The following is a 15,701-nucleotide window of genomic DNA, read 5'->3' as shown; positions in this document are numbered from 1 at the left end:
AAATATATACGCATATCTTTAGAAACAAGCAGTTCTAAACCACTTTAAAAGTAAAGATTAACCATAAAACGTACTAGTACCCTACTGCAAAGCCGCAATGAGCCGGCGAAGCCAAAGCCTCTTGCCACTATTTTACCCATCACTATGGCATCAGTAGGTTAGGTAGTTGGTAGTAGGTAGGTTTAGTAGGTACCGTACCTAGTTCAAAATGACACCATTTGCATTCTGGATGAGATTAAAATTTATAAAATGTCCTTCTTGATTAATTCGGTGAATTCCGTCTCAACTTCGGATGTTTCCGGCCGTGAAAAACTATCCCCTACGGCCGCGAGATTTCTAAAAAATAATTCTTCGTCAATTTTAAAATATTTGACGCCGTTTACAGCCTCCGAAATGTGGTAAAAAGCTTTTTTGAAATATTTTTTCAAATGCTCGAATCTCATTGGTTCCGGTAATTGGTGACGATTTTCGTTGAAGATAACCAGGGCCCGTGTGGGCCCGGGGAACGACGTTGGTCTTAAAGTATTGTAATTACAAATTAGAGGTGCATAAGATTGTGAATCACACAAAGACGGATGAAACAAACTCCTATTGAACTTTTTCGAAAATTTTTAATGCATACTTCCGCATCCGGAAGATGGCGGCCTCCATTGATTGATTTGGTTTTTGAAATATTTTTTCAAATGCTCGAATCTCATTGGTTCCGGTGTTTGGTGGCGATTTTCGTTGAAGATAACCAGGCCCGTGCGGGCCGAGGTTGGTCTTAAAGTATTTTAATTACAAATTAGAGGTGCATAAGATTGTGAATCAAAAAAAGACGGGTGAAACAAACTCCTATTGAACTTTTTTCAATTTGTTATGCATACTTCCGCATCCGCAAGATGGCGGCCTCCATTGAGCGATTTGGTGCGTCAAAGCTTCGGAATTCTCACGGGATCCAGCAAAATCTGGCTTTTCAACATAATACGTACGCGTTCATTCACAACACCGGCTTCGCTGGCTACTAGTACCCGACTGCAAAGCCGCAATGAGCCGGCGAAGCCAAAGCCTCTTGCCACTATTTTACCCATCACTATGGCATCAGTAGGGTAGGTAGTTGGTAGTAGGTAGGTGTAGTAGGTACCGTACCTGGTAAGACTTGGTAAAAGAGAAGAGCAGACAGTCCTCCCCAATACCTACAGTCTTACATACAATAAATGTCACAAGAAGCTTAAGGGTGTAACTATACGATGTGCTCGCTTAAGGCCTATTTTAAGAAATTTTAACTGGGCTTAATATACGTTTTCACAGTATGTGTGTAGTCTTCTAACTTCAGTCGCTGTCAGGACTGGTTCTCTCCGGGCACTGCGGCTTCCTCCACCAGAAGAAGTTAGCTTGCAGTAAGATCAGTGCCGACAGATCAGACGATAGCGCCGTTTCAACGGCAATGTGTGACTGTCGTTAATCAAACCGTGTCGATGGCGCTGATTGGCTGACCTAAGCTGATCGCTCATTGGTCAGCTCACAAAGTTTTGCAAATTCAGACCTAAAATGACACCATTTGCATTCTGGATGAGATTAAAATTGATAAAATTTACTTCTTGATGAATTCGGTGAATTCCATCTCAACTTCGGATATTTCCGGCCGTGAAAAACTATTCCCTACGGCCGTGAGATTTCTATATAAAAAAATGTTCGTCAATTTTAGAATATTTGACGCCGTTTTCACCCTCCGAAATGCGTAATAAGCTTTTTTGAAATATTTTTTCAAATGCTCGAATCTCATTGGTTTCAGTGTTTGGTAACGATTTTCGTTGAAGATAACGAGGTTGGTCTTAAAGTATTTTAATTACAAATTAGAGGTGCATTGGATTGTGAATCAGACAAAGACGGGTGAAACAAACTCCTATTGAACTTTTTCGCAATCTTGTTATGCATACTTCCGCATCCGGAAGATGGCGGCCTCCATTGAGTGATTTGGTTTTTGAAATATTTTTTCAAATGCTCGAATCTCATTGGTTCCTGTGTTTGGTGACGATTTTCGTTGAAGATAACCAGGCCTGTGCGGGCCGAGGTTGGTCTTAAAGTATTTTAATTACAAATTAGAGGTGCATAGGATTGTGAATCAAACAAAGACGGGTGAAACAAACTCCTATGGAACTTTTTCAAATGTGTTGTGTATACTTCCGCATCCGCAGGTGGCGGCCTCCATTGAGCGATTTGGTGCGTCAAAGCTTCGAAATTCTCAAGCCAAGGGATCCAGCATAATCTGTTTTTTCAACATAATATGTATGCGTTCATTGACAACACCGGCTTCGCCGGCTATTACCTTGGACGTCTTGCAGTTGACAAGTGTCCCAATGACGTCATGACGTCATAATGACGTCATGACGTAGCTTTCCATAATTTCAAGTTTTTGTGGCAAATTTTAGATGAAGAAGATTTTAGATGGTATTACTGACATTTTAGCCATTAAATTTTATAAAGGGAACCCCAGTCATGCCATAGAACAAAAGGTAGGTGAGTGCATTAACATAGTTTTTCCTGGTTAGGCAGCCAACCCACAAGTGTAGTGCTGCCATCTACAAACATCTCTTCTTCAGAGTATTAAGACAAAAGATTCCAATCAGATTCAGATTTTTCCAAATTTTACCTAATCAAAGTGTTTTATTGCAATACAGAAAATGACGAAATGTGTCTAAACTAATAAAGATTACACAGGTAAGATAAACAAACTTTTTAAAGGCAACTTTTTTTTCTATCAGACCATCCTACAGTTTAACTTAGTTAACACTGGTGGCCATGCATGCCATGTGCTTTCTTGAGACATGTGTATACATGTATAATTGTGTGTAGAAGAGGCCTTTGCCAGGTGAAGGATGACTAATACCCAGTAACAACTACAGTTAAAATGACTTGATATACATGTGTTGTTATTGATTGTACAGTACACATATAGAGAATCCCAGTCAAAACAAAGTTTATTCTGAATGTAAATCAAGAAACCTGTGTCTTGTGCAATGGGGAGATAGCAGCAGGAAGTGAGGACAGCGTTGTAATTACTAAAAAAGGAGCTACCAGAATCACAACAATGCAAGTGCCGAGAGAGGTGACATCATCAACGTAGCTGATGGAATGAAGGTACACAAGACCTGTCACTTGAATTACACAAACAAAAAAGACATTGAGAGATATTGTTGTCCTGTTGTTCAACAACTACGAAAGCCAGACAAACCCGCGCTTCTCGAGGCTATACGGAACCATACTACTTCTAAGGATGATGCTGTCCTTCAGTCTATTCCAAAGACTGAGCACTATGTCTTAGACGGGGGTTCCCTCCTACATCGGCTGAAATGGACTGAAGGAAGCACATACAGTTCAATTGCTGATGCTTACGCATATTTTGCGACAGAATTGTATGGTAAAGCAACCGTTGTCTTCGACGGATATGGAGGACCCAGCACAAAGGACAACACCCACCAGCGATGGAAGACAACAACTGTGAGAAATACTGTCAATATTACAGAGACAACCAAATTCGTGGGGAAGAAGGATGATTTCCTTTCCAATGAAAGGAACAAAAAGTCACTAATTGATATGATTACGGTGTGCGTGAGACAAAAACGCTGCCATGTTGTACAGGCTGAGGGAGATGCCGACGTGGACATAGTGAAAGCAGCTGTCACTATGTCCAAAATCAAATCAACCACCCTTATCGGAGAAGATACAGATCTCCTAGTTTTTTTTTTTCTTTTTTTTTTTCTATACTGAATCGAGGCTCGTGAAAGAGCTGACAACCGCGAGGGAAAGACAGCACAGGGGGACCACGAGGGAAAGACAGTACAGGGGGACCACGAGGGAAAGACAGCACAGGGGGACCGCGAGGGAAAGACAGCACAGGGGGACCGCGAGGGAAAGACAGCACAGGGGGACCGCGAAGGAAAGACAGCACAGGGGGACCGCGAGGGAAAGACAGCACATGGGGACCGCGAGGGAAAGACAGCACATGGGGACCGTGAGGGAAAGACAGCACATGGGGACTGCGAGGGAAAGACAGCACATGGGGACCGCGAGGGAAAGACAGCACATGGGGACCGCAAGGGAAAGACAGCACATGGGGACCGCGAGGGATAGACAGCACATGGGGACCACGAGGGAAAGACAGCACATGGGGACCACGAGGGAAAGACAGCACAGGGGGACCGCGAGGGAAAGACAGCACATGGGGACCGCGAGGGAAAGACAGCACAGGGGGACCGTGAAGGAAAGACAGCACAGGGGGACCGCGAGGGAAAGACAGCACATGGGGACCGCGAGGGAAAGACAGCACATGGGGACCATGAGGGAAAGACAGCACATGGGGACCGCAAAGGAAAGACAGCACATGGGGACCGCGAGGGAAAGACAGCACATGGGGACCGCGAGGGAAAGACAGCACATGGGGACCGCGAGGGAAAGACAGCACAGGGGGACCGCGAGGGAAAGACAGCACATGGGGACCGCGAGGGAAAGACAGCACATGGGGACCGCGAGGGAAAGACAGCACAGGGGGACCACGAGGGAAAGACAGCACATGGGGACCACGAGGGAAAGGGAAATATTACTTCTGTATCAGGGGAAAATAGACAGTAAGGAGCTCAACTTTCGGTCAGACAAAGGGAAACCAAATGTGTACAATATCAAAATTTTGAAGAAGTTACTTGGGGATGATGTCTGTACTGATTTGTTGTTTGCCCATGCATTCACTGGGTGTGACACTCACTACCTCTAGAATCTTTGGTGTTGGAAAAACAATCAGTGTTTCAAAAAGTCACCAAGGGTGATTCTGTATTGCGTACCTGTTCAAGGATTTTCTGTGCACCAGACACAGATCAAGTTGCTGTAGAAAGTGCTGGGTGTAAAGCAATGCTATCATTGTTTAACGGGACAAAGTCCGACTCTCTTGCATCATTGCGGTAAAGTCATCTCTGCAAAAAAGTGACGACAGCAAAGACATTCGTAACCACAGAGCGATTTCCCCCCACAACCTCAGCTACAAAACATCACTCAAGATGCAGTTACCTTCAAGTCATGGAATGGATGGGCCATAGTGACAACATGGACCCTGCAAAATGGGGCTGGGATATTCAAGGTGACAAACCTTGTAATGATGGACAATAACCCTGCTCCTGACATCCTGCTAAAAATGGTTCGCTGCAACTGCTCAGCTGGATGCAACACATTTAGATGTACAGTAGTTGTAAGAAGTACGGACTTGAATGCACCGGGGCTTGTGGACCTTGCCAGGATGGCAACTGTAAAAATACGAACCATGCTCCCATTTCAGATGAAAAAGAGGACTGATTTGTGACTTCTTTTTGTAAAGCAGTAATGGTATCCCAACTGGAATGACATTCTGGGTATCAACTAATTGAGAAAAAGAGGATACATTGACCAAACTCCATGTCGTTTTGCATATATGAAACTGCATGTTAATAAAGAAAGTGGCTGAGGCATCAACATCTTGACGTCATCGGTGATTTGATGATGCCATACCATACAGATGTAAAGGACAAAAACTATTTCAAATACTCTTGTGAATCTGTTTTCATAAATTTGAATTTTTCATCAGATTATACGTAATTACGTCATGACATGACGTCATGATGCAACGAATGACGTCATGGCGTCATTGGGACACTCCTGTCAACTGCAAGACATCCAAGGTAATACGTTTTATGGTTAATTTTTACTTTTTAAAGTGATTTAGAACTGCTTGTTTCAAAAGATATGCGTATATATTGAACATTTTGGTCCGATGGCGGCCATCTTGTTTGACGTCAAATTTGGACCCTTTCTGATGAGCCAATTTCGGCCTACTTTTGATATGTTGTTCTCTGGACCAAATACTACAGGAAAACACCATAAAACGTTTTCTTGCATTTTTTTGGGGGTTAGTCAGCATAATGATCCTACCGGTACTATACTTGGAGTGTCAATAAAACTTTTCATACACTCAAACTGAAGTATTGTGGCGGGCACAAGGGTCAATAATTCCGCGCACCAGTGGGTGGCGCGAGCGTCCAGGCGGGGAACTGAAATACATGCCCGCCTTTCGACCGATCGGCCATGCCCGGGGGCAAGGCGTGGCCTCGGGACATATATGCGGGCTCTAAGCTCGAGCCCGCCCAGTGCTGATATGCGAGCTTGTAATAAAGACTCTTGTTTGTATCCACGCGTTGTGACCTACCTCTCTGGCAATCAAGTCGTGTGTGCACAGCACCACACTGATGACCCCGATTGGTTCAGCCGTTGCTGACCCCCGAACGCGCCATGGCTACCAACGCCGTCGCAATCAAACTCCCGGAGTTTTGGGAAGCGCAAGCCAACGTTTGGTTTGTGCAGGCCGAAGCTCAATTCCAACTCCGGGGCATCACGGTGGACGAGACCAGGTACTACCACGTGGTCGCCGCCCTCGGGCCCGGCACTGCCGCCCGCGTCGTGTCCATCCTTCGGTGCCCGCCAGGCGACCACAAGTACGAGGCGCTCAAACGTCTCCTCCTCGCCACGTTCGGGCTCACGGAGGTCGAACGTGCCGACCGCCTCCTGGACCTTCCCGCCCTCGGCGACACACGACCATCCATCCGGATGGATTTCATGCTGTCCCTGCTTGGAGACCAGCGCCCGGATTTCTTATTCCGAGCACTTTTCCTACGCCAGCTACCTGTACAGGTGCGCCTCGCGCTGGCCGGTTCCAAAAGAACGGAACCCCGTGCCCTGGCTGGAGAGGCCGACAAGTATTTCGCGGCCTGCGACACGCGGTCGGTGTACGGTGCTGCCGTAGTGAATCCCGGCGCGGAGACTACAGCGCCCCCTGCTTCCCTCGTGGCCGCTGCTACGCCCCACCCACTACCGCCGCCGCCACCACCACCGCCGCCGGCACGGCCGCCGCGGGGGCCACCGCCGCAAACCTGGTGCTACTACCATGCCAGGTTCGGCCGCAAGGCTAAAACGTGCCGCCCGCCGTGTTCCTTTGACGGGTCGGGAAATGACTGGGCCGGCGCTCACTTGCGGCCATGAGCGTCAGCCATTCTGGCAGCCTCCTGTTCATCACGGACACCTCGTCCGGGCGCCGTTTTCTTTGCGACACGGGAGCGCAGGTAAGCGTCCTCCCTGCCTCCGCGTCCGACAAGCAAGCCGCGGGCCGGGGCCCCGCTTTGCTTGCCGCCAACGGTACACCCATCCGCACATTCGGGAAGCGTTGCCTCTCACTGCGGTTCGGAGGGCAGCGCTTTCAATGGTCGTTCGTCACCGCCAGCGTGCCAATGGCCCTGCTCGACGCGGACTTCCTATGTGCGCATGGGCTGTTAGTCGACGTCAAGCGCAGACGTCTCGTCCAGGCCGAAACCTTCAGCTCGCTCGCTTGTTCGCTGAGCGGCTCGTTCAGCAGCTCGCTGAGCGGCTCACCGAGCGGCTTGCCAAGCGGCTTGCTGAAAGTTTCCGTCCCGGCGATGTTAGTCTGTACGCTTCCGGCAGCGGACGAGTTTACCCGCCTCCTCGCCAGTTTCCCGGCCCTCACGCGGCCCACCTTTTCAGCGGTGGCCGTCAAACACGGGGTGGAGCACCATATCCCCACGGTCGGGCCGCCGGTCTACGCCCGGGCACGCCGCCTCGACCCCACGAAGCTCGCCATGGCGAAAGCGGAGTTCGCCACGCTGGAACGGCTGGGTATCGTACGGCGCTCCAACAGCGCTTGGGCCTCTCCTCTGCACTTTGTGCCGAAGCCCGGCGGCGGATGGCGGCCGTGCGGTGACTACCGCCGGCTCAATGATGCCACCACCCCCAACCGCTACCCGGTCCCGCATATCAAAGACTTTTCTGCCCGGTTGGCAAACACGACCGTGTTCTCCAAGGTGGACCTCATCCGGGGCTACCACCAGGTCCCCGTACAACCGGACGATGTCCCAAAGACGGCCGTCATCACCCCTTTCGGCCTCTTTGAGTTCCTGCGGATGCCTTTTGGGTTGAAGAATGCGGCCCAGGCATTCCAGCGGCTCATGGACAGCGTCTTGCGCGACTTAACTTTCATCTATGTCTACCTGGACGACATCCTAGTCGTGAGCGCGTCCCGGGAGGAGCACCTGCTCCACCTCCGCACGCTTTTCGAACGCCTGGGCCAGCATGGCCTGATCATCAACCCTGCAAAGTGCCGCTTCGGCATCGCCGCCATCGACCTCTTGGGGCACCGCATCACCAGGCACGGGGCCGTCCCTTTACCGGCCACGGTGGAGGCCGTCAAGAGTTTTCCGCGCCCCCGCACGATCAAGGGGCTCTAGGAATTCCTGGGCATGGTCAATTTTTACCACCGCTTCGTGCCCCGCGTCGCCCAGCTCCTCCGCCCCCTGCACGAGGCCCTCCGGGGGAAGCCGGGCAAAGGTGACCACCTGGTCGGAGCCGATGGCCGTGGCGTTTGAGCGCGCAAAGCTGGCCTTGGCCAACGCCACCATGCTGGCACACCTGGCACCCGATGCACCGATCGCCCTCACCACCGACGCGTCGGACTACGCGGTGGGCGCGGTGCACGAGCAGTGGGTGCGTGGTGCTTGGCAGCCCCTGGCGTTTTTTAGCCGGCAGCTTCGCCTGCATGAACGCCGCTACAGCACCTTCGACTGCGAGCTGCTCGGGCTCCACCTGGCGGTCCGACACTTCCGCCATCTGCTCGTGGGCTGCCGGTTCACGGCTTTCGTTGATCACAAGCCCCTTGTGTTCGCAATGGCCAAGGTCACCGAGCCATGGTCGGCCCGGCAGCAACGTCACCTCTCTGCCGTGTCCGAGTACACGACGGACATCCGTCACGTCGCGGGTAAAGACAACCCGCTGGCGGATTGCCTTTCCTGGTCCGTCGCGCACGCGGTCCACCTCGGGAGCGACTTGCCCGGATGGCGGAGGACCAGACCACCGACCCCGGCGTCCAGGCCTTGCGGACCGCCGTCATGGGCCTTCGCGTCACCGAGGTGCCGTTCGACGTCGCGGTGCGCGGCCCTCCTGTGCGACATCTCCCTCGGCCAGCCTCGCCCCATCATGCCCGCTGGCTGGCAGCGCCCGGTTTTCGATGCCATCCACGGCCTGTCCCACCCGGGCACGAAGGCCTCCCAGAAGCTCGTCGCGGCGAAGTTCGTCTGGCATGGCCTCAAGAAGGACGTCCACGATTGGGCCAGGACGTGCCTCGCGTGCCAGCGCGCAAAGGTCCACCACCACACCCAGGCCTCGTTGGCCCCGTTTACGGTGCCCGAGTGTCGGGTCGACCACGTCCACGTCGACTTGGTGGGACCTCTGCCCCCCTCTCGGGGGTTCACCCACCTCCTCACCATGGTGGACCACACCACACGGTGGCCGGAGGCCGTGCCATTGGCGGCGACGTCTGCGGCTGATGTGGAGCAAGCCTTCATCGCCACTTGGGTTGCCCGGTTCGGTGCCCCGTCGGACATCTCGTCCGACCGCGGCCCCCAGTTCACCTCGGAGCTCTGGGGCGTGGTGGCGCAAGGGCTCGGCGTCAAACTGCACCGCACCACCGCCTACCACCCCCAGGCCAACGGCCTGTGTGAGCGCTTTCATCGCTCGATGAAGGCCGCACTCCGGGCCAGCCTCCGTGACGGCAGCTGGGCCGACAGGCTCCCCTGGGTCCTGCTGGGCCTCAGGACGGCGCCCAAGGACGACCTGCGCGCGTCCTCGGAAAGAGCTGGTCTTCGGACAACCGCTGCGGGTACCGGGTGAATTTATCCCCGACTCCACGGCTCCTTGGTCCGCGGCGCAACAGCGCTCCACCCTGCAGGAGACCGCCCGGAGGTTCGCCCCGGTGCCGACGGCACACCATGGTTTTCCGTCCTCCCACGTCGCCCCGGAGCTTCGCACGGCGGAGTACGTTTTCGTCCGGCACGATGACCACCGGGCACCGCTACGGCCCCCGTACGACGGGCCCTTCGCCGTGCTGGAGACCGGGGACAAACATTTCACCATAGACAGCGGCGGTGCCCCGGATCGTATCTCCGTGGACCGCCTCAAGCCGGCCCACCTCGATCTGGAACACCTCCCGCAAGCAGCTCTGCCTCCGCGTCGAGGCCGCCCCCCGGCGGTCAGACCCCGGCACCCCCCAGCCCCGCCATCCCGCTACCCCCCAGCCCTGCACGCATCGCCAGGGGGCATTTCGGCCGGGTCATCCAGCTTCCCCGCAAGCTCAGCCTTCAGGTGCGCGTGAATTCTGGGGGGGGGGGGGGGGGGGGGGGCGGGCACAAGGGTCAATAATTCCGCGCACCAGTGGGTGGCGCGAGCGTCCAGGTGGGGAACTGAAATACATGCCCCGCCTTTCGGCCGATCGGCCACGCCCGGGGGCAAGGCGTGGCCTCGGGACATATATGCGGGCTCTAAGCTCGAGCCCGTCCAGTGCTGATATGCGAGCTTGTAATAAAGACTCTCGTTTGTATCCACGCGTTGTGGCTACCTCTCTGGCAATCGAGTCGTGTGTGCACAGCACCACAGTATCCTTACTAAAGGTATAAAAAGATGGTAACTTCATTAAATTACGTTATTAAACCTAAAGTAGGTTATTGAAGCGCGGTGCTACGCGCGCAACTTGCTACCAAGGAGGAAGCGGACAACGCGGTTAAACAAAAGTGTCTTTATTGACAAGAGGTCACTGTAGCACTGGCGTGCTCCGGGCTGCGCACCCAGTGTATATCCTGAGGCCACGCCTACCCCTTGGGCATGGCCGCCGCCCACTTGGTGCACGGAATGATGTCACCACGCCAGTGGGCTTTCGTGTCCGCCACACGTGCCCCCCCAGAATTCCCACGCACCTGGAGGGCCAGTTTGCGGGGCAAACGGATGACCCGGCCGAAGTGCCCTCTGGCGACCGGCGGCGTCCGGGGTGCAGGGATGCCAGCTGGGATGCCCCCGGCTGTACCCGGGATGGGTGCCGGACCGGGGGGCGGCGTGCCGGCGGTGCTGGGCGGTGCCGGGGGTCCGCCCGCAAGGGGGCGGCCCCGACGCGGGGGCCGAGCCACCGGTGGTGGGTGGTCCACGTCGAGGTGGGCCGGCTTGAGTCGATCCACCGAGACGCGGTCGGGAGTACCGCCGATGTCCAAGGTGAAGTATTTCACCCCGGTCTCCAGCACGCGGAAAGGCCCGTCGTACGGGGGCCGCAGTGGTGTCTGGTGGGCGTCGTGCCGGACGAAGACATACTCCGCGGTGCGAAGCTCCGGGGCGACGTGCATGGGTGGGTGCCCGTGGTGCGCCGTCGGCACCGGGGCGAACCTCTGGGCGGTCTCCTGCAGCGCGGAGCGCTCCTGCGCCGTGGACCAAGGTGCCGTGGGGTCGGGGAGGAACTCACCCGGCACCCACAGCGGTTGTCCAAAGACCAACTCCGCCGCGGATGTGCGCAGGTCCTCCTTGGGCACCGTCCGGAGGCCCAGCAGGACCCAGGGGAGCCTGTCGACCCAGCCGCCGTCGCGGAGGGTGGCCCGGAGCGCGGCCTTCAACGAGCGGTGGAACCGCTCGCACAGGCCATTAGCCTGGGGGTGGTAGGCCGTGGTGCGGTGCAGCTGGACCCCGAGCCCCCGCGCGACCGCCCCCCAGAGCTCCGAGGTGAACTGGGGGCCGCGGTCGGACGAGATGTCCGAGGGGGCGCCGAACCGGGCGACCCAGGTGGCGATGAACACCTGCGCGACGTCCGCCGCCGTCATTGACACCAAAGGCATGGCCTCCGGCCACCGGGTGGTGCGGTCCATCATGGTCAGGACGTGGGTGAAACCCCGCGAGGGGGGCTGAGGTCCCACCAGGTCCACGTGAACGTGGTCAAACCGACGTTCCGGCACCGCAAACGGGGCCAATGGGGCCTGGGTGTGTCGGTGCACCTTCGCGCGCTGGCACGCGAGGCACGTCCTGGCCCAGCCGCGGATGGCCTTCCGGAGGCCATGCCAGACAAACTTGTCGGCGATCAACCTCTGGGAGGCCCTCGTGCCCGGGTGGGACAGGCCGTGGATGGAGTCTAATATCCGGCGCGGCCAGCCCACGGGCACGTTGGGGCGAGGCCGCTCGAGGGAGACGTCGCACCAGAGGGCCGTGCCCGCGCCGTTGAATGGCACCTCGGTGATGTGGAGGCCCGTAACGGCGGTCCGCAAGGCCTGGACGTCGGGGTCGGCAGCCTGGTCCGCCGCCATCCGGGCATAGTCGATGCCGAGGTGGACCGCATGGGCAACGGGCCGGGAAAGGAAATCCGCCACCGGGTTGTCCTTCCCCGCGACAAGCCGGATGTCCGTCGTGTATTCGGACACGGCCGAGAGGTGACGCTGCTGCCGGGCCGACCATGGCTTGGCGACCTTGCCCATCGCGAACACCAGTGGCTTGTGGTCGACTAAGGCCGTGAACGCATGGCCCTCGGGCAGATGGCGGAAGTGCCTGACCGCCAGGTGGAGCCCCGAGCAACTCGCGGTCGAAGGTACTGTACCGGCGTTCGGGCGGGCGAAACTGCCGGCTGAAGAACGCCAGCGGTTGCCAAGCTCCACGCACCCATTGCTCGTGCACCGCGCCCACCGTGTAGTCCGAGGCATCGGTGGTGAGGGCGATCGGTGCATCGGGCGCCGGGTGCGCGAGCATGGTGGCGTTGGCCAAGGCGAGCTTCACGCCGACGAACGCCGCATCCATCTGCTCGGTCCAGGTGACGTCACCTTTGCCCGGCTTCCCTCGGAGGGCCTCGTGCAAGGGGCGCAGGAGCTGGGTGATGCGGGGCAGGAACAGATGGTAAAAGTTTACCATGCCCAGGAACTCCTGGAGCCCCGTGATCGTGCGGGGGCGCGGAAACCCCTTCACCGCGTCCACCTTGGCCGGTAGGGGGACGGCCCCATGCCTGGTGACGCGGTGCCCCAAAAAGTCGATTTCGGCGACATCGAACCGGCACTTGGCGGGGTTCACGATCAGGCCGTGTTGGCCCAGACGTTCGAAGACCGTGCAGAGATGGTGTAGGTGCTCTTCGTGGGACGCGCTTGCGACGAGGATGTCATCCAGAAAGACGTAGACAAAATCCAAGTCGCGCAAGACGCTGTCCATGAGGCGCTGGAATGCCTGAGCTGCATTCTTCAAACCAAAGGGCATCCGAAGAAATTCGAAAAGACCGAACGGCGTGATGACAGCCGTCTTCGGGATGTCCTCCGGCCTGACGGGGACCTCGTGGTAACCGTGTATGAGGTCCACCTTCGAGAAGAAGGACATATTCGCCAAGCGGGCGGAAAAGTCCTGAATATGGGGGACGGGGTAGCGGTTGGGGGTGGTGGCGTCGTTGAGACGGCGATAGTCCCCGCACGGTCGCCATCCCCCGCGGGGCTTGGGCACGATGTGGAGCGGCGACGCCCAAGCGCTCTCGGAGCGCCGCACGATGCCGAGCCGCTCCAGCGTAGCAAACTCCGCTTTAGCTACCGCGAGCTTTGTCGGCTCGAGGCGGCGTGCCCGGGCGTAGACCGGTGGCCCGGCGGTGGGGATGTGATGTTCCACCCCGTGCTTGACGGTCCCCGTCGAGAAGGTGGGCCTCGTGAGGGCCTGGAAACGGGCGAGGAGGTGGGTGAATTCGTCCGCTGCCGGAAGCGTGCAGATGAACCTGGCCGGAACCGAACCGCTCAGCAAGCCGCTCTGCGAGCCGCTCGATGAGCCGCTCCGTGAGCTGCTCAACGAGGCGGGCAACGTGCAAGCGAGCGAGCTGACGTCTCAGCCTGGACAAGCCTTCTGTGCTTGACATCGACCAACAAGCCATTGGCACAAAGGAAGTCCGCGCCGAGCAGTGCCATAGGCACGTCGGCAGTGACGAACGACCATCGGAAAACCTGCCCTCCGAACCGCAGAGAAAGGCAGCGTTTTCCATACGTGCGAATGGGCGTACCGTTGGCAGCAAGCAGCGCGGGGCCCCGGCCCGCGGACTGCTTGTCGGACGTACCGGCGGGAAAGACACTCATCTGCGCTCCCGTGTCGCACAGGTAACGGCGCCCGGATAAGGTGTCCGTTATGTATAGGAGGCTGTTTAATCGGCCGGCGCTCAGTGCCACTACCGAGGGCCAGCCCGGGCGTTTCCCGACCTGCCGAATGAGCACGGCGGGCGACATTGCCGAGCCTCGTGGCCGAACCTAGCGTGGAAATGGCATCAGGTTTGCGGCGAAGCCGGAGGCCGCGGTTTCCGCGGTGGTGGTGGGCGGGGCGTGGCGGCCGCCACGAGGCGCCCCTCGGAGCAGGGGTGGGCACCCGCAGGAGGTTCGGGCTACGGCCGCACCGAAACTCGCCCGCGTGTCCAAAGCCGCGTAGAACTTGTCGGCCTCGGCCGCGAACGCACGGGGTTCCGTTGTCGCGGAACCGGCCAACGCGAGGCAGACTCGTGCCGGCAGCTGGCGTCGAAATAACGCCCGGAATAGAGCGTTCGGGGTTTCGTCGCCCATGAGCGACAGCATATGGTCCATTCGGACCGACGGTCGCGTGTCACCGAGCTCGGGGAGGTCCAAGAGGCGATCGGCCCATGCGTCCACCGTGAGGCCGAACGTGGCGAGGAGGAGACGCTTGATCGCCCCGTACCTGTCGTGGGCCGGTGGGTTCCTCAGGACCGACACGACACGGGCGGCTGCGCCGGCCCCGAGGGAGGCGACCACGTGGCAGTAGCGTGTCTCGTCCGCCGTGATGCGTCGAAGCCTGAACTGGGCTTCGGCCTGCAGGAACCAGATCTCCGCCTGAGCTTCCCAGAACTCGGGGAGCTTTATCGCTACTGCGTTGGTTGCCATGGCTGTGGCGGGTTCGGGTGGTCAGTGACGGCCGACCAAAACGTCGGAGTCACCAATGAAGCGCGGTGCTACGCGCGCGACTTGCTACCAAGGAGGAAGCGGACAACGCAGTTAAACAAAAGTGTCTTTTTTGACAAGAGGTCACTGTAGCACTGGCGCGCCCAGTGTATATCCTGAGGCCACGCCTACCCCTCGGGCGTGGCCGCCGCCCACTTGGTGCGCGGAATGATGTCACCACGCAAGTGGGCTTTCGTGTCCGTCACATTATAAAATAAATATAATGTCCAAACAAGAGCGGGAGCTCAATTACCAAGTTTATTGTGGAGCTCTCGCCAAGCGGCTTAAGCACTCAAGCAAGCACTCCATTTATAAGGTACGGCTGGCTTGGCAAGCGCTACCTGCTCGGTAACGAAATCAAATCAAACACACCCCAGGTAAATAACTGCTGCAGCTATATTTGATTGCAAATAATTTATAATACTATTTTATGATTAGATTCTTCATATTTTTTGTTTTATACCGAATTTAATTTACATTTCTTTTTCTTCAAGAGCGAAGTTCACGGAAGAGCATTTGTTTGCTTTTGTGGGCGATTGTGGCGGTGTATAGATGAGATGCCAAGGGCTCTTAATAATAAAAAGCTATTATTTATTTTAATTGTGGCAAACATCTCGTGTAGATAATGAAGTTTAATTAATATATCTTGTCATATATTTGCATTATTTAATTATGAAGCGCTTACGTGTATTTGCCGACGTCATTCTGGACGAAGACGAGATTTTAAAAATGCATTTGAGTCTTATAAATAAATATATGTGTTTGAATATTCCATAATATGCACTATAACCTTCGAACACTGGATTGTTATAGTTTGAGGAAAAATCATGGTGGTTTGTGGGAAAAAAAGTTTGAGGAAAAACCGGCGAAGTAGGAATT

This window comes from Myxine glutinosa, chromosome 12, assembly GCF_964187855.1.
Source record: "Myxine glutinosa chromosome 12, kmMyxGlut1.1, whole genome shotgun sequence".
Taxonomy (NCBI): domain Eukaryota; kingdom Metazoa; phylum Chordata; class Myxini; order Myxiniformes; family Myxinidae; genus Myxine; species Myxine glutinosa.
This window is presented reverse-complemented; position numbering follows the sequence as displayed.